This window comes from Myotis nattereri, assembly GCF_964212035.1.
Source record: "Myotis nattereri genome assembly, chromosome: 6".
In the NCBI taxonomy this organism is placed as follows: domain Eukaryota; kingdom Metazoa; phylum Chordata; class Mammalia; order Chiroptera; family Vespertilionidae; genus Myotis; species Myotis nattereri.
The window spans coordinates 41922362-41946393 of record NC_138081.1 but is presented as its reverse complement, the minus strand read 5'-3'; the positions used below and the strand labels follow the sequence as shown (position 1 = coordinate 41946393).

The following is a 24032-nucleotide window of genomic DNA, read 5'->3' as shown; positions in this document are numbered from 1 at the left end:
TCTCTGTCCCTCTCCTTTCCTCCCTGAAATAAAAAATATATATTTAGAAATATATTTAAATTCTTCCACTGGGGAAGTAATTTTTCTTCTACACTTTTAAGAACACACATAATCCTTATCTCTTTTTATCATTTAAAAAGAAGGTTCCCTCACCCCTCTCCCCTGGAATAAAAGATTACCAGAAGACAAACCAACAGAAGTTTAATAACATGTATAACTCCTGTGTACATGGGAGGTGCCCAGAAAAAGCTGAGTAACTCCCAAAATGATCCAAGCCATCACCGTAAATACCATCTCCAGCTAAACACATAAGAAGATATTGGAGGATGGGGAGATGGTTATGAAAAATTTTCAAACAAAGCACAGTAAAGGAGGGTAAGGCTGTTAGGCAGATTTAAGTCGTGCCTTCTCTATTGATAGGAGTTTCTAGAGATTAAGTCATCCTTCTCCTACTGGTACTGGAAGGGAGACACCCTTTCAAATGGAGATTTTCCTCATAAAGGTAAATGTCTCTTACAAAAGGGTAACTTCTACTCAGTTTTCAGATATTTTCCTGTGTTTGTTATTTCCTAAAAATTATCAGCCTAAAATAATATTTATGCCCAAGAGGAACTGAGGAATGAAGTGAAGAAATAAAATGGTGTTAGTATATTCAAGCCGCTAAGTTACTACGGTAAAAGCAAGTAGGTTGAAGAATGAAGAGATGACTCTATTCTTGTTTTACTAGCCTGGGACCTTAAACTTTTAAACTTTCCAGTCCTGAACTAATGCTGAAATATACACCAAACCTCCAGATAACTCCCTAAAGGACTAAGGAAAGAATGTTTACAGATTCAGATCACCTGACATCCATCCAGACCACCAGTCATCGAGGATTACCATCTTGGACCAATCCAGAGGGTAAGCCTGTAGGATGATTCTTCTCAAGAATGTACTTCTTATTATAAGAACCCTCAGCTTTTCCTTCTTTTTTTGGAACATCCCCGGTATTGGCTACTTGTGTTTCAGGTTTGCAAACCCTAAGTTCCTTGAATAAATCCTTATCTTTCTTTCTACCAAAGCCTGCAGGCTCTTTTTGAGTTCATTCCCATTTGGGGGTGACAAATTTCCACAACTTAGAATATCTACAGCTGACATTTTTCATATTTATTTATTATTATTTTTATTTAAATAGAATAAAGCTTTAGAGATTTAGCTAGTCTTCTGTAATGAATCCCCTCAGCACTATTCTTCTTTGAACTCCCCAGAAACAACCACCTTTTGACTTTCATAAGAATCCTTGTAATCCATTTACTATATTATTATTATCTAATGCATTCTTAAATAATGCATAGTTATGTGTTGTATGGATCATCCGCCATTTTTTCATTTTCATTTTACATTACTTTTAACATCTCCCATGCTGATCTATTGGGAACCGGCATCAACATTTTAAGCATTTCATTATTAATGGATACTTATGTTGATTCAAGTTTTCCAAGATTATGATTATTTCTGTATTACAAACACTTTCTTAGGTGCCCTTGTTTCCTATGGAGTGTCTTTTCAGACATAAAATTGTTGTATACCTGGGTATGCACATTTGCAAGTCTGCTAGATATTGTCACACTGCTTTTCAAAGTAGCTTTGCCAGTTACAACTCCACAAACCTGGTCATATTCTCATTTTTGACAATATTATTGGGAAAATAGCACCTGGTTTTATTTATTTTGCATCTTGATTACATGAAATTATTATGTTTAATAAATAATATACTTTTATTTATGGATTTATGTTGTAATTATATGGTTACATAACTAGCATGTGTATAGACACATGAAAACATATACATGAAACTTACAGACATGTAAGATTAATAACTAATCTGATAATTTCCTTACTCTGAGATGGCCACTTTTAAAAATATTTTTCCATTTTTTTTCAATTATATGCTAATTATAGACACTACAATAAAATTATGTGTAGAATACATAATACAGAAATAAAAGCAGGAGGGTAAGTGAAATCAAGAGAAGATTATGGGATGGAAGAAATAAGTGCCCACTTGGTGGGATAGGTCAATGAAGAGAGAAGAACGGGTAATGTAGAGGAGAACTGCTGGAGATAGTCCCTTGACTACGTAATAGGAGATGGGTTGAAGTTTCCAAGTGAAGGACATGAGCAGGAGCAGTTTATCTACAGTTTTGGGAAGGAAGGCAAATTTTAGGGTACAGAATAAGTTAGTAGGGTACATGTGATGGTGCAAGTTGTTGAAAGTCCTTTCCTGATGGTTTCTGTTTGCTTAATGGTTTAGGAAGCACGATCATTAGGAGATATTGAGTGGGGGAGGAGATGCAGGAATTTAATGAGAAATATTGTAATATTGAAAAAGTAGGAGAATAAACAAAATTGGAAAACAGTGATTCATAGGCAGCTCTATTAGCTCATTTAAGGTTTGTCATCATGAATTGAAAGCCAGCATGGCTTGTGTCTTTTTCTTTAATCATCTTAACTTTGCAGTGGGGAACAGGTGGAAAGGTAAAGTTGGTCATGCAATTACTCATCAATTATATGAAACAGAAAAAGGTTAAGGAAGGTGAGGAATTACCATGAAATGATTATAATAATTGATTACGGATGCCAAGTAAGGAGGAGGAGGGAAGGTCTATTAGTCTGCTCAGGCCACCATTACAAAGTATCACAGACTTAGATCATTTAAACAACTGAAATGTATTTTCTTACAAGTCTGGAGGCTGGAAGTCAGAGGTTTGATTTCTGTTGGGGCCTCTCTGATTTGTTCTACACTAATAAAAAAAGATAACTCAGAGATGAAGCAGTAAGGCTACCAGGGTAGAAGGTCTGAACCCATCCTGGCATATATAAGTTCTCTTTTTAATTTTTTTTTTATTGATTAAGTTATTACATATGTGTCCTTATTCCCACATTACTTCCCACCCCACCCCACTCACGCCCTCACCCACCTGTTGTCTGTGTCCATTGGTTAGGCCTTTATGCTTGCATATAAGTCCTATGGTTGATCTCTCCCCCTTATCCCCACTCTCCCCTACCTTCCCTCTGAGGTTTGACGGTCTGATTGATGCTTCTCTGTCTCTGGATCTGTTTCTGTTCATCAGTTTATGTTGTTCATTATATTCCACAAATGAGTGAGATCATGTGATATTTATCTTTCTCTGACTGGCTTATTTCACTTAGCATAATGCTCTCCAGGTCCATCCATGCTGTTGCAAATGGTAAGAGCTCCTTCTTTTTTACCACAACGTAGTATTCCATCGTGTAGATGTACCACAGTTTTCTAATCCACTCATCTGCTGATGGGCACTTAGGCTGTTTCCAGATCTTAGCTATGGTAAATTGTGCTGCTATGAACATAGGGCTGCATATATCCTTTCTGATTGGTGTTTCTAGTTTCTTGGGGTATATTCATAGAAGTGGGATTACTGGGTCAAATGGGAGTTCCATTTTTAGTTTTTTGAGGAAACTCCATACTGTTCTCCACAGTGGCTGCACCAGTCTGCATTCCCACCAGCAGTGCACAAGGGTTCCTTTTTCTCCACATCCTCGCCAGTCTCTTAAATAAGTGCTTTTCATGCCATTGGTTCTGAATTGCCCCATTTAGGCCCTATAGAAAAATATTTCAAAAAAAGAAAAGAAAAAGAAAAATAGTTCAAATAATCTTTGGATATGAAATGGTGGCTTCACTTTATTGTTTATCAATTCAATGATGGGAACATTATTGATACTTATGTAGCCCAAAGAAAGGAATTCTATTCATAGCCCCCAAAATATGAGAAGTGTTGGGATAGATATGTAGACTTTGTAGCCTAAACAATTTTGTACTTCCTCCGTGACATTTATGCCAGCTGGTCTGGCATTTTCCAGCATACACCTGTCATCCTCAGGTAGTACTCCCTTTACTCCAAAAGGTGTTCCATTTAAATTATAAATTACATCCTACCAGTTACCAATATCTGGCATACAGGCCAATTTTTAACACTAATATTTCCTCCAACATTTATCATTTGAAAATAGATAAAAACACAAAGTACTTGTTTAATTTATATGTAAAAGTTAAAAAAAAATTAGCACATAAATATGTAACATCTACTTATGCTCGTTCTATAAGCACAGTTATACATGCCACTTTATAAAACTAACAGCAAGCATTCTCAGCCATGTGGCTCAGTGATTGTCAAACCATGAACCAGAAGGTTTGGGTTCGATTCCCAATTAGGGCACATGCCCGGGTTGCAGGCTCTATACCCAGCAGGAGGCATGCAGGAGGCAGCCTATTGATGATGTTTCTATCTCTCTAACTCGTTCCTTCTCTCTAAAAAAAAAATCAATAAAAACATGTTTTTAAAAAATAAAATAAAAAACTAACAGCAAGGAAATGAATGTTTAGACCAGTGATGGCGAACCTTTTGAGCTTGGCGTGTCAGCATTTTGAAAAACCCTAACTTAACACTGGTGCCATGTCACATATAGAAATTTTTTGATATTTGCAACCATAGTAAAACAAAGACTTATATTTTTGATATTTATTTTATATATTTAAATGCCATTTAACAAAGAAAAATCAACCAAAAAAATGAGTTCGTGTGTCACCTCTGACACGCGTGTCATAGGTTCGCCATCACTGGTTTAGACTATTAAGTATAAGAAATATATTGCTTTTATAATAAAAATTATTATGGCTGTGTTTTATTTTTATATAAAACAAATATTAAGCCCATTTAAATGGAGGGAAAAAGTCTTGATTGTGTGGAAGAAGAAAAAAATCTTTCCTCTACCCTTCAATGTTCCTTTTAGTTGGTCTAGTAATTAAATTGACATGAGAGATATTAACAAGAGAAAACAACCAAATTTAATTGCATACATATGCAAGGGAGTCCCACATACATGAGAGAGTCAGAGAAACTGCATCCATGAGAAATTTAAAAACATAAAGTAAAAATGAGGTATATATATGACATTCTGAGCAAAAGATGAGGTAAGGCACTTGGTGCTTCAAAAGGAGGAAAGTCATTGCAGGATGATAGGAACAGATGTTCAATAATTAGCAGTTTTCCTTGAAATATAACTGGGTAAATAAATTATTTCTGGTGATAACTCTTATTATAGGCAAGGCCCTTCATTTACATTCTTTAAGGGAGAGGTAACGGTTTATTGTGAGCTGCAGGGTCTCTGTTGCCTTTAGCTCAAAATAATGTTCATACCACAGAGGCAAAGGGAATAATGCATAAATACCTTCATTCTTAAACATGACAAATAAATATGATTCCCTTTGCTTGGCTCAGTTTTCCCCCAAATCCATTCAAATACATGAATCACAGATGTTCCCACGGCAAGTCCTTAGAGATGTGAATGCAGGGTAAAAACAAGTATTTAAAAATAACTCGAGTAACAGACCCAAAAAAATTAAATGTGAAAACTCTTATAACAGTTTTAAGATTAGCAACAACCCTTGGGGAAGTGGAGTGAGCATGTCATTGAAATCGTACACCCAAGGGTGTAGGAGTGTGGAAGGTCACAATATATCATTTTTGAATGTGGAAGAAGATAATCTGTGAGGACCTCACTTGGCAGATGACAAATGTCCTCTAGGCTTTTCTAGATTAAAGCCTGCCAAACATGAAATTTCTGCAATAAGCTGTCAACTAATCTGTAGCACTATTGTATTGCTACAGATTTCAGGAGAGATAGCCAAAAGAATCAAGCTAAAACACATGCAAAAAGATTAAAACCAGTTTTGAATGTTTGGGAGCAAAGGAGGACAGGGATCTACAAATAGAACTTAAAATATGTTGAGGAAAAAGACAAAAAACTTTTATTGGACACAATAATTACTTGACTCCAAGTGACATAACAAAATTCAGCTCTATTTACTATTTCTAATTCATGAAAATTAAAAACTATTAGAGCTGAAATGGATCCTGGTTAAGTCAATAGGGAGGCAAAGTTTGGAGCTTGCGCTCTAAGTTAGATACTCCTAAACTTGAATCCTCGCTCTGCATGTACTCAGTGATTGATCATGATAAATTTATTTACCTTTCTTCATGCTAATAAACATATTTGTAAAAGGAGGGTGATACCATCTACATATTTTATGATGTTATAAATTAAGTAATGTAGTTTAAAATTTAAACTCTAAATAAAAAAGTTTATTACTTGATTGTCCACGTGCTTAATTGAAAATGTAGAAATTAAGTACTGTGATGCTTGTCAAATAATAGTTTTCGAATTCTGTCTTTCCTTTTAAATTTATTAGCTGGCTTTTTATTATTTAAAAAAGGCTTTTGTTATCCCTATTTATATTGGTAAATATTTTTATTTTATTCAATTCAATCAGGTGTGTGTGTGTGGGGGGGGGGGTACCATTCACACTTCCATCCTCCATTCCCAGACCCAAGTATACTAACTCTGCGGGACACAGAACCATATAACAATCTCTTGTTTAAAACATTCTGCATCCTGAAACTGAACCTTTTCTTTTCAAGGGTTGTCATCAAGTGGCAATGTAACTGATTCGTTAATAAGCTATTCCTCCTTTCAGTTACTCCAACTTCTGGATGATGAGGTCTGTGGTAAAACAAGTTAGTTTCATAGGTATGGAACCACTGCTGAGCTTTCTTTGCTGTGAAACGTGTTCCCTGATCAGAAGTAGTGCTGTGGGGACTTCACAAGAGCAAGGTGTCCTGTGAGTCTGTGGATGGCAGTGTTTACAGAAATATTACAGGCAAGGAAGATATATCTGTATCCCTCATGGTGGGAAGAAATCCAATATAATTAACTAGGTAGATAGCTAGTTATACTGAGAAATGGTGTCATAACTGGGGCTCAGTATTGGTCTCTGTTAATAACAGGCTGGGCACTGGTCAGCAGCATTATCCAGGTCAGGCTTGGTATGGATGGTTGTTGAACCCATGCAGAGCCTCCACTCTAATCTCTAGGGTTACATTCCACGCCTCTCCCCCCATTGTCTACCTTTTTAAAATAAGTTCTTTAACCAAGACCTGGAAAGAATGTGGCACATCCAAGAAGTCTGTAATTTTGTTAACCTGATAATTAAGATTCACAGAGACACCAATATATTGATAATCTGTACCCATTCTGAAAAGCCCATCCACATACCTTTTACTCAGACTTTCTTGTCACCAGCCTTTTAATCCTGTTCCTTCCAAATCACCACCCATCCAGTCAAGCCATTAACAACTGGCCAGAGATCTCTGTATATCCATACTTCTGGCCATCTAACACCAGACAAAGTGAACTACCAAATATCTTGCCTAAGTTATTCCCACTGGTAGGATTTCTTCACCACTGCTCTTTAGGGTCACTCTTGAGTGAGCTGTAATGTCATAGTTATTCCTTTTTAAGTTATAATAGCATATTGTAAAGACTCAATTGTTCACCAGTTATACGTGTTTATAGCCTCAGTCAGCTGGTTGTAAGGAACACTGCAAGAGACCGTAGATACGGAGTAACGGAGAGGAGATGATATAAGATTAATCAGGGTCAAAGGAACCTGAGTCTCCTACTATTACAACTAACTAATATATTTTGAACCTGCCTGAGTCTATATATACCATTTCCAATGGATGACAGATTGCTGCTGTATACACCCAAACAATAGGTGCATGGGGCAGACAGTACTCATTTAGTAATGGCACTTCAGAGTCCATGGTGACCTGAGTCTTTTCCAAGGCCCAGTAGTAAGCCAGAAACTCTTTTCCAAAATTAGGTTAGTAGTTATCTTCAGGGAAATAAATTGAATTGCTTCACAGATTCTTCTTTTGGTGATGACAGAAATTTCAATCACCTCCCCATTTGCTATGAATATTTTGAGTATCCTTAGATCTCCTTATGTAAAATATTAAAGGGTCTTCTTTAAGAAGAATAAAAAGATAAAAATGTGGAATAGAAAATGGTAATAAATACATATCTGTCAACAATTGAATCTAAAAATTAAAATAAATGACCAAGCAGAACAGAAACAGACTCATAGATACAAACATTTTGATGGTTGCCAGATGGGAGGGGGTTGGGGGATGTGTGAAAAAGATGAAGAGAATTCAAAGTTACAAATTAATAGTTATAGTGTATTCATAGGGAATATAGTCAATAATATTTTAATAACTGTATAGTGTCAGATGGGTATGGGATTTTTTGGTGATGATCACTTAAATTTTATAATGTCTAATCACTGAAACCTAAAACTAATATAATCTTGTATGTAAAAAATGATTTTAAAAAAGGTTCAAGTTTAGAGAAATTTTTACTGAAACCTTAACTTTCTGGAAAGCCATCTCAATAGAAACTGGTAGTCTTAAAGATAACTCTGTTAACTCATTAAAGTAACACTGTTTAAAGTGGTATATGTTGCCTCCAAAATCTAGGAAAGCAAATATGCCTCTTTTTTTCAAGATATATTGTGTGAAGTGCACCAACTTGCTTTTCACTTTGAAGGGATATATCAAAATATTCTAGACACTTACCAAAACCCCCAACATATAAATGTTATTGAATTGGAGGGCCCCTAAACTTTTGTGGAATTTATCTCCCACTGTTTAATTTGGTATGTCTTATTAAGGCATCTAAAGTTTACATTTTCTGCTCATAGGATTCTAATTGGCAAAATGTAGTCAATGAAAAGGACTAGGGTGAAGTTTTGTGAAATGTCTAAGAAACAATATCTCTAGGGATTATATTATTTTTTTAAATATATTTTTATTGATTTCAGAGAGGAAGAGAAAAGGAGAGAGAGATAGAAACAATGATGAGAGAGAATCATTGATCGGCTGCTTCCTGCACGTCCCCTACAATGGATCAAGCCTGCAACCCAGGCATGTGCCCTTGACTGGAATTGAACCTGGGACCTTTCTGTCTGCAGCCTGATGCTCTATCCACTGAGCTAAACCAGCTAGGGCTAGGGATTATATTATGTCAGAGAACAGGATAATAAATGTATGCCTGAAACAAGCCCATGAAGGTGTACTCTTGGCTCTGTAAGATTAAAAGCAAGCTGCTTCTGGTGGGCTCTACAAATAGGTATGGAGCAAAAGACATTATCCAGGTCAACAGCCATGTGCCAAGTGGCAGGGGCCATACTGGTTTTTCTAGTATGGATACTGTATCTAGAACAGAAGCTGTAATTGGAACACCATCTGATTATGTTTAGAATAGCATAATTTCTACCCAGGAAGACGGGTTAAACTTATGAGTAAATGGAGATGTGACAGGTATCACCACTCTGCTTCTTTCAAGACGTGATGGCATTAATCTCTAGAATTCCTGCAAAAAAAAATTTCTTCTGCTGTGAAACAGAAAGCAATCTTCACAAGGAGGGGATGTTTCAGGAGTTTCCACTTAACTATTCCTTCAGCCACTGGGTCAGAGAGCAAATGTGAGGATTCTGCCAGTTGCCTATTCTGTTTATCCCAATTATATATCCAGAAACTGGAAAAAAAAATAGATGCACTGTGAACTGAGCTTGAGCTAAGACTCTAATCACTTGACTTTCCTAATCCCCTACTTTGATTCATGGACTGTAGTCATTGAACCAATTCAGGTTTTAGCACCAATTCAGAACAAGTGTCTATTATTAACTAAAAGTACTGGGCATTTCCTTTTTACTGTAGTAAATAGCCTCAGGTCCCTTTGGAGAAGGCTTGGAATATATACTGGCATCAATGGTGCAGGGTCTTCCCTCAAAGAAACCCACTGTCCCCTTCAATCAAGGGGCTTTGGATCTAAAAATTTATATGGCTATGAGTCTCCATTGTGACTACTCAAGTCAGGTTTTTTGACTACCTGATATAGAGGGTTTTTTCATGTAACGCTCTAGCTGACTGACCATTTATTTTATTTTACTTTCCCTAGGGACAACAGGATCAATTAGTCAGTGTCAGAGATCCCTAAAACCCAAGGGATTCTTATTACTGACATGTCACTTTTGCCCTTTATGGTAAATATATATCAACCTTATCTTTGGCAATTAATTGCTGTCATTGGGTATCTCATACTCTTGGTTCCCACTAGTGGCTTGTTGGTAAATACTTAACAACTAGATTGGCAGCGAGGGTGGGGGGTGGAGTGGGGAGGGCGAGAAGGGAAGGGGGCAAAAAGGAAAGAAAAGGGTAAAAAGGGAAGGGACGGGGGAAAAAAAAAAGCAAGTCCTTGTTTGTGGCGTTTGCTGATTTTTGTGGCATAAATACTACCATTAAGGTTGACTTCAAGTTACTGATATGATATCACTGGACATAAAGTTGAGAAGAGATACAATATTTAGTATTTCTACCATATATACACAATAGACATAAATAACTTGAAGGGCTTTTCTAATTTTGATAGAAATTCCTCTGGAACTATAAGTTTTTGTCCTCTGACACCACCCATTTTCCACACAAAGATATTTATTGATACTTTTGCTTAAATTTTCACAGCTTCTAATTTGACCAGAATAGCCCTTTTCCAGAGGAGCTTTTCAATGAAATAAATTACATTTTTGTTTCCCACTATTTCGTTGTATTGTATAAGTTTTATGCTACTTTAAAATAACAATGTTCTTTTTAAAAGTAATATGTGGGAGAGAAGGGATGATGGTAGCACTAACTTTGAATATTCCCAATTCATTCATAAAAAGAGATAGGGCAACTAGAATAGAAAGAAAACAACAACAACCTCATAGACATAGACAACAGTATGTCAATTACCAGAGGGAAAGGGGAGGGAGGTAGAAGTGGGTAAAGAGGAGATGAATAGTAATGTAAGGTGGCTAGACTTGGGGTGGTGAACACATATTACAATATACAAATGATGTATTATGAAATTGTAGACCTGAAACTTATATAATTTTATTAACCAACTAGTGGCCCAATGCACGAAATTCGTGCACATTATAAGGGAATTAATTAGAGGAAATATTTTAATACTGCTATTTGCCCTTTATCTATAATAGAAGTGTCAGAGATGAAAGAAAATTAGTAAAATGTATATGAAAATCTCTCTCCTGTCAGAGTCTGGGGCGCACCATGGGACCGAGAGTCAAGTCCCAGCCCACCCGTGTACACCTCAAAATCGCACGAGACCCAGACCTGGCTGGCCCCACCCGTCAAGCCCCAGGGGGCGTGGCCTCAGGTCCCCCATCAAGCCCCACTGGGCAGGGGGCGCAGCCTCAGGTCCGCTGGCACAGCCTCAGGTTCCCTAGCCCAGCCGGGGTGCAGTCTCAGGTCACTGGGCCCTGGTGCAAGGGCGCGAGGGTGCAAGGGCGTGACAACCTTTGCATATTAGCTCTTTATTATATAGGATGCTATCCCAATAAAGTCAATTTTTTTAAAAAAGGAAAAAGAACATCTAATATAAAAATTGGTGCCAAGTTATTTTTATAAGCCTTAGAGTATGAGCAAACAAGGCCAACTCCAATGTACCATGAAAAGCTGTGAGGAGAAGTTGTGTGGGAACAGCAGAGGAAAGACAATGAGGACTTCTGGCAGATTTAACATCTAGGAAACAAAAATTCCTAACCAGCCCTCATTTCTATGAGTGAAAGAATCAATTGACAAACTAGGGAAAGTCTTCAAAGTCTCCAATTTGCAGGCAAGTGCAACGGGGACTGAGACAATCAGAGCATGCTGGAGATCCTGGGCCCACAGCGCTCCCCAAATATTCAAGAGGGAGGGCACACTTCTGGGAATAGAACTTACATAAATACTGAAATTTCAGATACAAGTGGGAGAGGAATTCGGACAAAGATATATCTCAAGAAGTTTTGAAGAGGGGGATTAATGTCAGCAATACAGCAAAATAGGAGGTTCCGACCCTTGTCCCTCCCAAAACAACAATGACTTAACAACAACATATGGACCAAAATACCTTTATGAGAACTTCAGAATCAATTTAGGAAGTTGCGGTAACCCAGAAAAACATGGGACTATGCATTGCAATAAGTAAGTTTACTTTTACTTGTGTCTTCCTCTTCTCCCAGTTGACAGAGTTAAACATCAAAAGAGATGCCAATAATTTATCTTGCAGGGACTAGAAAAAGTGAGAGGTGCATCCCACATACCCAGCTTTTTGGAATGCTGCCTGAGAAACCTGTCTTGCTCCACCCAGAGTGCTGAGGGATTTGGCATAGATGGAATGCTTTGGAGCAGCGAAGAACAAAGGCATGGGTGGCTCTTGGCAGCTGGTGCAATACATAGAAGCCAGCTCAGTCCCCAGCAGATGGCAAGGAACTCAGCAGATAGTGCAGATCTCAGCAACCTATGTGGATCTCAGCAGATGACGCAGTTCTCAGCAGAAGGCAGGAATCTTAGAAGACTGTGCAGTTCTCAGCAGCTGGAGTACATCGGCATGAGTGAAATGAGGTACTTAACCAAGAGACTTCTCCAGGAGGGAGAGAGAGAAATGGGGCTTTTGCCCCATGTCCTGGCATCTTAGTGCATTGTCCTATGGGAAAGCGGACAGTACCCAGCATAGCTCAGCAGGTTTGGAAGAAGAAACACAAGCCTGAGACTTCTCTCCCAGGAAGGAGGGAGAGGAGTGGAAAGTGCACACCCCATAAAAAGGTTTGAGAGACTTCCAGACTCTCTAGTCAGGCTGGTTGGTTAAAGTCTTTCATTGCTAAAGTCAGTTCTTAAAACAGAAAGAGGCAGCTGCTTGTTCAAACATACACACACAAACACAAAGCTACAAGAGACACACAGAACCAGGGAAATATGACATTAACAAATGAAAAATAATCTCCAGTAACCAACAGAAAAAAAATAGAGATCTATGAAGTACAAAACAAAGAATTCAAAATAATAAAGAAGCTCTGTGAGCTACAGGACAATACAGACAACTAAACAGAAGTGAGGGAAAGAATATAAGAAATGACAATATCAACGAAAAGATCCAATTCATACAAGAGTCAAACAGAAATTACAAATCTGAAGAATACCATAAATTGAGTCGGATTCCGGCAGCAACTGCAGCGGCGCTCATCTTTCCAGGCTCTTCTTGCTGTCTCCTTTAGCTTCCAGAAATATGGCCTCTGGTGAGGCTGTCTCTGATGGAGTCATCAAAGTGTTCAATGACATGAAGGCACGTAAGTCCTCGACACCAGAGGAGGTGAAGAAGCGCGAGAGGGCGGTGCTCTTCTGCCTGAGTGAAGACAAGAAGAACATCATTTGGAAGAGGCAAGGAGATCCTTTATTATATCTATTCCTGGTAGGTGATGTGGGCCAGACTGTAGATGACCCCTACCCATCTTCGTCAAGATGGTGCCAAAGACTGCTGCTATGCCCTGTATGATGCAACCTATGAGACCAAGGAGAGCAAGAAGGAGAACCTGGTGTTTATCTTCTGGGCCCTGAGTCTGCACCTCTTAAGAGCAAAATGATCTATGCCAGCTCCAAGGATGCCATCGAGAATAAGCTTACAGGGATCAAGCATGAATTACAAGCAAACTGCTACGAGGAGGTCAAGGACCACTGCACTCTGGCAGAGAAGCTGGGGGCAGTGCTGTCATCCCCCTGGAGAGCAAGCCTTTGTGAGCCCCCTCGAGCCCCCTGCCTGGAGCATCTGGCAGCCATAGACCTGCCTGTGAGGGGTTGCAGGCCACCCACTTCTGCCAGACGGGAGGGGCTGGAGGGATCCCAGCAGGGGGAGGGCAATCCCTTCACCCAGTTGCCAAACAGTCCCCCTCCCCCTGGACCTTCCTTCTCCCTCCACCCCTGACAGTTCTGGCCTCCCCAAACTGCTTTTGATCTTTTGATTCCTCTTGGGTTGAAACAAACCAAGTCTTCCCTACCCCAGGCACCCCAGTTTTGGAGAGGGTCTGTATTTTTTCTAATGACACCCCTACTTGCAACCTATTCCTCCCCACCTTTCCCATGCTGCCAACTTCTAACTGCAATAGTGACTCTGTGCTTGTCTGTTTAGTTCAGTGTATAAATGGAATGTTGTGGAGATAGCCCCTCCCCATGCTGCCGGGTTCCCCTCCCCTTTTCCACCAGGTCTCGGCCACTCATGGAAGCAAGATCAGTAAGGGACCCTTAATTAAAAAAGAAAATAAAGGAAGAAAAACAACAATAAAAGCCTCACTTAATTAAAAAAACAAAAAAAAACAAAACAGAATACCATAAGTTAACTGAAAAATCCAACATTGAGCTTTACCAGGACATTTGATAAAGCAAAATAATCAGTGAACTTGAAGATAGGTCATTTGAAATTATTCAGTCAGAGGAATAAGAAGAAAAACAATAAAAAAGTGAAAAAAGTATAAATGACTTAGGGGAAACCATTAAGTGAACTAATCCTATAAAATAAAGAGGTAATATGGAAATTGACCATCATGCCCTCACAAGATGGCTGCCTACAACCAGGCCAGCAGGGGGATTAGTGAGGGACGACCAAACGACTGAAAAAGCAGGCTGCATGGGTTGACCAGTATGGCAGGGGGGTTGGTGAGGGACGACCAAATGACTGAACAGCAGGCTGTGGAGGGCGACCATGCTGGCAGGGGGGGCAGTTGGGGGCAACCAGGCCAGCAGGGAAGGCAGTAAGAGGCAATCAGGCTGATGGGGGGAGCAGTAAGGGGTGACCAGGCTGGCAAGGGTGGGGGGTAGTTAGGAGTGACCAGGCTGGCAGGGAGGGTGCAGTTGGGGGCAACCTGGCCGGCAGCAGAGGGCAGTTAGGGGCGACCAGGCAGGCAGGCAGATGAGCTATTAGGAGCCAGTGGTCCAGGATTGTGAGAAGGATGTCCAACTGCCGGCAGTCCCACGAGGGGTTCCGGATTGGAGAGGGTGCAGGCCAGGCTGGGGGACACCCGCCCTGCCCCCGCTCCCACTCATGAATTTTGTGCACAGGGCCTCTAGTATAATATATGCATTATGAGAGTCCCATAAGGAGAAGAGAGAGATAAAAGGGCAGAAAAGTTATTAAAATAAATAATGACAAACTCCTCTAAACCTAGAGAAAAAAAGAATGTTCAGATTCACAATGCCTAAGAAATTCCAAATATGAGAAAACCAAAGTAGTCTACATGAAGACACATAATAAAATTGTCCAAAGGCAAAGGCAAAAAGAATATTTTGATAATAGCAAGAGAAAAGACTCATCATGTGGAACACTAGTAGATTTCTTAGTATAAACCTTGCAGTTCAGAAGAAAATGGAAAATATATGTAGAAAGGAAAAGGAGAACAGAATCAAAGAACATTACTACAAAATAACAAAACATAGAAAGGCAGGAGAAAAAAAAAACACAGGAAAAGAAGAAAAAAGACCAAATAAATTGGCAAAATGCCAATAGTATACCTTCCTTATTGATAACTTTAAACACAAATGGATTAAACTCCCCAGTAGAATTTTTTGAAATGTCTAAAAGACCCAACTATATGCTGTTTTCAAGTGATTCTCTTTAGATTAAGGACACACAAACTTAGTGAACGTTTGGAGTTAGTAAAGCTATTGTGAATTATGCATATGCGACAAATTTGGTTTGAGACTTGTTGAAATATAGTTGCCAATAAATAATTGACATATATATATATATATATATATATATTATTTTTTTGGTAAAAAACTACTTAGTGAGACACAAATAAACAGAAATTAACATACTCAACAGGAGAGATCTTGATACAACAACATTGTTATTTTCTTTTGTCAGAAGTAATACTTTTAATTTAAAAGAATCTAATATATGCATATACATGTTAAGATATATTTAAAATTGGTTTGTGTTTTTACCAATGTATTTGAACATTCTAAAACACTGGGATGTTCAGTAATCTGCAGTCCAACGCATGTAGGTTAAATAAAGCAGAAGTATCCATTTAATGGCCTCCTTCTGAAGAGAGCATAACATTATTCTTTTGTTCTTGCTTGCAAGTTAAAGAACCTGAAAACTCACTGTTTAATATAATATTCTTTCTCAGATTTGTGGTAAAACTCACAACCATTTTATGTGTGTTGTTATAGTTCTCAAATCCCATGGAAGAAAGTATACTTCTTCTGGACATAATCTAACGAATATCCCTCAATATATTGAATTAATCTCCACAAGAAAAAAGAAGATATTTTTATTGGTAGTCAAAAGTAAAATCTGAAATGAATTAAAGAATCATATCTGCTTACCTAATAAGTGAATCCAGCTAGCTAGCTAGCTTTCAATCTACCAACTATCTACATTTTTATTTGTCTAGGTGCCTGAATGTCATACATTTGTGAGATTTACAGGGTGAACAATTTCAGAGACTAAGTTCTAAGTCTCATTTTGAGTTTTTAGCAAGGTGGGGAGTGGATAGTAAAACTATCCCGTCTTCTCTGTTCCTATATATCATCATTAGGAATCTTCTTTCAATTGCAAAGTACAAACAAGACAAAGGGTTAGGCCCTTTTAAAACATTATTCTTCATTGTTTTTCTGATTGTACCTAGATTTTCCCTGGACAATTTTTGCCATGGCTGAGTTGTTAAGAAACAATGCACCTGATTAAGAGGCACTATAATTTAATGGTTAAACCAATACATGGTCTAAAAACAGAAGTGTGTACTAGTATCGCCTGGGTAAACATGAGCAATTTATTTAATTGCTCTGAATGCCCTGATTGAGTCATTTACAATGGAGATAATCACATTAAGCACCTCATAGAGTTGTGTGAATTAAATAAGACAAATTGTGCAGTGTTTAGCACAGATCCAGGCACTAAATACAAGCTGAATACAAATTAGCTGGCATTATTCTCCCCTGCATCCTGGGGAATATATCTTTCTTTAACTTCCAATACTGAGGAAGCAGGAGTATGGCTATTTTATACCTTGTAAAACATCTGAGTGGGGATCGAGACTGCATACGAGTTGTCTGCAGGTTCCTTGGCATTGTGTTAATTTCCTATGGCCGCTGTAAAAAAATTCCATGAATTTGGTGGATTAAAAAATATATATATATTTGTTCTTTTGCAGTTACAGAGGTCAGCTGTCTGAAATCAGTTTCTCTAGGCCAATTTCAAGATGTCAACAGAGCTACATTCCCTCTAGAAACTACACGGGAGAATCCATTCCTTGTCCTTCCAACTTCTGGTGGCTATTGGCATTCCTAGCCGTGTGGCTGCCTCATTCCAATCACTGCCTCCATGGCCAGGTGGCCTTCTCCTCTTCTGCGTGAAATCTTCCTCTGCCTCACTTTTGATGACTTTTGAAAAAGAGCTCAAGATTCTTAACTTAATCACACCCACAAAATATCTTTAAGCATTCCCAGATCTAGGGATTGGTTCCCGGATATCCTTGGGGACAGTGGGCCAGCCTACTACCAGCATCTTACTCTCCAGCTAATTATAACTGGACTGCCACTCCCTCTTTATCACATAACTGGCCAAAATAAGATTTTGTGGTTTAATATCTGTCACACATATGTAACCTACTAAATGCTATGAATTGATTTTCCTCAAGATTTTAATCAGAGGTTGTGGGGTCTGGATTCAAACTGTCTGGGCTCCAAACTTGGCTCCTCCATATACTAGGTGAGTGACATTGGGAATTTTACTTAAGCCTTCTGTGTTACAACTTCCTCAATTACAAATGGAAATAATAATAATTTCATAAATTTGATGTGGAGATCAAAATAAATCACACATGTGAAATGCATGCAATTATACTTAGCACATTACTAAAGGATAGATGTCATTCTTTTTATGTTAATGGTTTGTTATTAAACACAGTTGCATATAAGCTGTATTTTTCAATCAATGATGACAAACATGGTTATCATTCAGGAGGGAATCTGACCTAAATTTTATAATTATGTTAGTCTAAAAAGAAAAGGAAGAAGCTGAACAATAGCAGAGTTATGTGCTATCTCCCTATGGTTTCCATCTTTTATCCTTAAACTCAGCAGCAGATGGAAAACATACTTGAAATTTCAAATGAGCCCAATGTCACTGACAACCTCATGAAAATGGTTTATGAAATGCACTAAAAGAATCTTAACAGTCACATTTTGGAAACTATTGTAATTAGCAGCAATGGAATTTACTAGTCTAAAATGTGCAAACAAATTTTCATCTATATATTATACATTAATTTTATAATGAAAAGTATTATCATTTTTCTTACATTTCATATATATACATATACTGGAGGCCTGTTGCACAAAAAGATTTGTGCAATAGGCCTTCCCTTCCCCTGGTTGCCGGCATCGGTTTTCCTCCAGCACCCGGCACCCAGGCCTTCTCTCCGGCCGGAGCCGCCTTAGTGTCTTCGCTGCTCCAGCCAGAGCCACGTATGCAAATTAACCGCCATCTTGGTTGGTGGTTAATTTGCATATATCGCTGATTAGCCAATGGGAGGCATAGCGAAGGTATGGTCAATTACCCTGTTTGTCTATTATTAGATTAGATAACATTTTTTATAAGAATGGTTTCAAAGTGTTTATTCATTTATTTATATTTATTGTTAAATTACATTTAAATTAGATGATCATATAGGTTTCTGTGATAAATGATCTATATATTTCAAAGTATTTATTGAGTGCATATTTATTGAAGGTTGTTGGTGGCATTAGAGGTGCAATGTACTAATAATAATACATGATGGCTTCTTAATTCCTGAGAGGTCCTAATTTAATGTCAGAATTTCAATATCAAAAAACTTCACTATATGATAGTATATAAAAACCATGTACTGATAATAATTAAAACTAATAATTACACATTTGTATATGGACTATCACATGCACTCCAATATGTGATCTTCAAAAACATTTTCCCATGATTTCAAAGCTAGGTTTAAAAAAAAAACTCACAAAAAATGAATCTAAGTCCCTTGACTCAAACTACTATACTTTGCTTTTCTCAAAGGTTCAGAGTATAAGAGCTATAGAATTTCAGAGAAGAATGTTCTTTACCTTCTAAGAATTACAAAAAAGGATTCATTGAAGTGGCTAAATTTTAACCTAATCTGGATACATTTTAGATGAAAGCCAGAGATAGTGTTAGTATTTTAAAGGGAGCAAGCATCACCAAAGTTTAATGAAAAAAGGTGAAAGATAGAACTGGAAAATATCAAGTTGATTAATATAATCCTTGTAATGGAATATGAGAGATAAAATTGATATCAAATTGGTGAAAGACTAAAAAAATGCAGATTTTAATAGGCAGATAATAGAGAATTAAAGTTTCTGGGTAGAAGAATCATATGCTGCAAATTCTGTAAAAGAAAAATAAAGGCAGATCAGAATACAGGATGGATAAGAGGGTGTAGTGAAAATTATTGATGTGGCTTGAGTGGGCACACTGCAGACCTTTACTAGAGCCATAGCAGAGTGAAAGAAAAAGAAGTAAAGAGTGAGAGAAAAGCAACTAAAATGAATGTGTTGATTTATTAGAAAAAAAGGAAAATAGTATTTTTAGCTGCCTACTAAATAATGATTAGTATTTTAGTTGCACTGCATTAGTATATTAACATGTTAATTTAGTAGTATTTATTTTATTATTATTATTTTAAAAATCTTTACCCAATGATATTTTTTCATTGATTTTTAGAGATAGTGTAAGGGAGGCGGAGAGACAGAGATAAAAAATTAAACATTTATGTGAGAGAGACACATAGACTGGTTGCTTCCCACATGCACCCCAAATCGAGCCTGCAATGGAGATGTGTCCTTGACTGACTGAAATCGAACCTGGGACCCTTTAGTCCTCAGGCTGATGCTCTATCCACTGAGCCAAACCGGCAAAAACAATTTATTAGTACTTAAAAGCATCTAGGAGTAAATATTATTACATCTTTTAACTGATTATATGGTTGGTATTAGATAAGGGTAGACTCAGTTACGGAATAATTTAATCAAGGCCAAACAGAAATAAATGCAGAACAAGAAAAAAACAAAAAGGAGGTAGCTATATGGGCTCTCAGCATATGGTACAAGGAAAAGGGAAGAATATAATAATAGCTCAAAATTCAAGCGTGTGTAGTTTTGTTTGTTTTTTAAATGATAGGCTTAAGAATTATCTTTAGCTTTAGGATTTGAGCATTGATATCTCAACTTTACATCTTACTAGTTGTTAATTTGGACTTGTTTAATTTCTCTGAGATTCATATGTGCCTTTGTAAAAGAGTGTTAGTAATCACAAGTTAACAATTTTTGTAATAGTTAAATGATCTATTTGCTAGTTTTCATAGTGCCTAGTATTAGCTTAGGCTCAGCAAAGGTAAGTTATAACGATTTTTGCAGGTTGGGGTGATATTAAATACTATTTTGTCACCTTGAACATGAAAATGTGTTAGGACATATGAGTATGAATGTTTGGAAAGCTGGTGGGAGTGTGAGACTGAAGAAATAAACCAGTTTTATCTACATGCAGTTGAAATCAAAGGATGCACATCTTATGGAAAATAATTACAAGAGATGATTAGAGGGTAAAAATGAATTGGAGTGTTCCTGTAGTAACTAAAGGGGATAAGAAGCTTGTAAAAAAAAAAAAAAATCAGGCAGCATGATTTAATAGAAAAGAAGAGAGTTGTGTACTTTCAATGTTTTGTTCCTTCTTTATTAAGTTCATTTACAACAGCTTTATAGAGTTGTAACTCACATCTAGCAAATTTCCTCATTTTAAGTACAAAATTCAATAAATTTTAAAAAATCTATATAGGCATGTTCACACCATGAAAAGCAATATATACAACATTTCCATCTTCCAAAAAATCTCTTCATGTCCTTTTGTACTCCCATTCCAGGCAATACTGAATTTGATTTCACTCAATACAATTTTACATTTTTCAGAATTTCATGAAAATTAAAATATTGTTTGGTTTCTTTCATTAAAAATTTTTGAGCCAAAACCGGTTTGGCTCAGTGGATAGAGCGTCGGCCTGTGGACTGAAGGGTCCCGGGTTCGATTCCGGTCAAGGGCATGTACCTTGGTTGCGGGCATATCCCCAGTGGGAGATGTGCAGGAGGCAGCTGATCGATTCTTCTCTCTCATCCATGTTTCTAACTCTCTATCTCTCTCCCTTCCTCTCTCTAAAAAAAAAAAAATCAATAAAATATATTTAAAAAAAAAATGTTTGAGCCCTGACTGTTATGGCTCAGTGGTTAAGAATCACCCATAATCCAAAATGTTGCTGGTTTGATTCATAGTCAGGGCATATGCCTGGGTTGTGGGCTCAATCCCGTTTCATTTTCTCTTCCTTCCTCTCTCTAAAAATCAATTTAAGTAAATTTAAAAAAGAAAATGTTTGAAATTCATTCATATTATTGCATGTAAAGTAGCTTGTTCCTTTTTATAGCTAGATAGTATTTGAGTGGATATATCACAACTTGTTTATCCATTTACCAGTTGGTGGTCATTTGTTTCATTTCTGACATTTATAAATTATTCTGCTATAAATATTCACATGCATGCCTTGCAATCAGCATATATTTTATTCATTTACTTGCACAGCTACCTAGGAGTGGAGTTACTGAATCATATAGTATCATAATGCAGTTTTGATTTAACTACATAAGAAACTGCTAAACAGTCTTTCAAAGTTGCTTTTATATTTAGAATTTTCACCAGCAACATATGTTTCATTTGCTCTTTATCCATGCTAAGATTTGGTGTTGTCAGTTTTATTTTATTCATTCTATGTTTGAGTGTAATGATATCCAATAATATTTATTTTTCATGTTGATTAATGATGTTGAGTATAACCTCTTTTGTGCATAACTTATTTTGTTAAGTGTCTATTAAAATCTCTTGAAAGACACTACTAACTATTGAGTTGTAAGAATTAACTAAATACTAATATTTACTCAGATATCATTTATTGGAAAGATTTTCCTAGAGTTTGAAGATTGCTTTTCATTTCTTTAACCATGCCTTTCAAAGAGCAATTGTTTTAAATTTTGTTGTGATCCATTCATAATGTTTTTATAGTTTGTGATTTTTGTGTTATCCAAAAAATTTTTTCCCTAAACCAAAGTCACTTTATTAATTTAACATCTTTTTAAAAATCTGTTTTTCAGATTGGAAAATATCTATTGATCTAACTTCAAGTCCTGTGATTATTTTTATATCATCTTAAGTGTGCTTTTAAGATCAAAAAGTACATTTTTCATTTCAGTTATTTCAAATTTAGCTTACTATCTCGTTATTTTTTTATAATTTCTAGTTCCCTATTGTGATTCCTTATCTTTTTATCATTAATATCAAATTTACCTACTACCAGTGCCCTTCCCATTTGCACCCGCAGCTGGCACTGGAGCTGCTGCTCGCACCCGCTGCTGGTGCCTGGCGCTAGCCCCAGTCACTCGGCACCATCAGTGGGTATGAGCAGCAGCTGACAGCCCCTTGCACCCCTGAGGGCTTCTCCACCTCCCCCTGCTCCTGAGGGGCGATCGGGGTAGCAGCCGCCACTCACACCTGCTGATGGTGCAGAGCGATTGGGGCCGGCACCAGCAGTGGGTGCAAGCAGAGCTGGCGCCATCAGCACATGGGAGTAGCGGCAGCAGGAGAGGGGCTGCCGGCAGACAGGGAACTGGGGGGGACACAGCGGGAGGGGCTGGGTGGGGGCGTGGAGGATGGGCTGAGACCCGCCCCTGTGCCCACCACAGCCTCGCGCCCACAGTTCCTTTCAAGGTGCACGAATTCGTGCACTGGGCCCCTAGTAAATATATATATATATATATATATGTATATATTTTTTAAAATTTAAAAAGACATTGCAGTTGTTAAGTTCAAACTCAATGGCATATGAATTATTTAAATTTAAATTACATTTTATAAAAGCATTATATAATGAATGAATATCAATGAGAGTGAGTCTTTAAGCCAGTACCTGAATAATTAAAATCTCTCTAATTGTGACTTTTCATAAATGAGATAAACTTATATTGAACCAAACCAGATGAGATTCTGAGTGTACTAGTAACAGTCCAAAATACTCACAAGTTGTTTATTCTCCCAAGACTCATTTCATGGTTCACTGGATAAAACACATCTCCTTGCCTCATAATCTCAAAAGAAATCTTGAGGAAACTCATTATGCTTTGAAAACCACTGGAAATTCATTTTAAAACAAACAAGGAAAATTAGGGGAAAGTAACATGAAACCCTCCACGTTTCCTAATTTCTAATATATTACTAGTGTGATTTAAATTAAACTTACTCTTTTTCTGTTTCATGTTTTCCATATTTTATTGTCCTCAGATGAGATTTGAACCTTTATGAAATAAAGTCACCAAATTTTAAAATGTAATTCCTTTTTACTTTATGAAATGTTAGAACTTCAAAGTGCTTTGATGATCATCCCAATGCCTTATGTTATGTTATATAGTTGTGTTATCAAGAGGTATAGAATATAATCAGAGAATCAGTTTTCCTTCTGATTGTCTGTTAGTTGAAACTTTAATAATGATAGAGAAAAGTAAAGTAAAGGGGAGAGAGAAAAAAAGAGGGAGACCAAGAAGGTATGGATGTGTGTCTGTGTATGTATACATACATATACATATACATATACATATACATATACATATACATATACATGTATTTGAGTATATATGTATATATATATATATATATATATATATATATATATATATCTACACTAATGAAAGAGAAAAATGGTAATTGGCATACAACGCTACCCTTTTCATTGGCTAATCAGGGCTATATGCAAATTAAGCGCCAACAAAGATGGCGGGTAATTTGCATATGTAGGCACAATGCAGGGAGGCGAAAGGGAAAGCAGGAAGAAGCCCCCTGCCACTGACAGTGATTGGAAACCCAGGGGGGAGCTAAGAGCTGGGGGGTAGGGCAAAGGCGGCCCTAGGGCCGCCTTTGCCCTGCCCCCCAGCCATGATCGGAGAATCAGGCGCCTTTGCCGCCCTGGCCAGTGATAGCAGGAAGTAGGGGTGGAGCCAGCGATGGGAGCTGGCCACGGTCGAAGCTGGCAGTCCCAGGAGCTAGGGGTCCCTTGCCTGGGCCTAAAGCGGAGCCCATGATCACGGGGCCGCTGAAGCTGCGGGTCCCCGCTGCCTGGGCCGGACGCCTCAGCCAGAGGCGTC

At 37.6% G+C, this 24032-nt stretch overlaps 1 pseudogene across 1 annotated transcript; it reads left to right on the top strand.

The window, feature by feature from the left end:
* The first annotated feature begins 13026 nt into the window (after positions 1-13026).
* Positions 13027-13535, top strand: LOC308521920 (cofilin-1-like; annotated as a pseudogene). Its single transcript has one exon. The product of its transcript is annotated as a cofilin-1-like (transcript).
* Positions 13536-24032: the final 10497 nt, after the last annotated feature.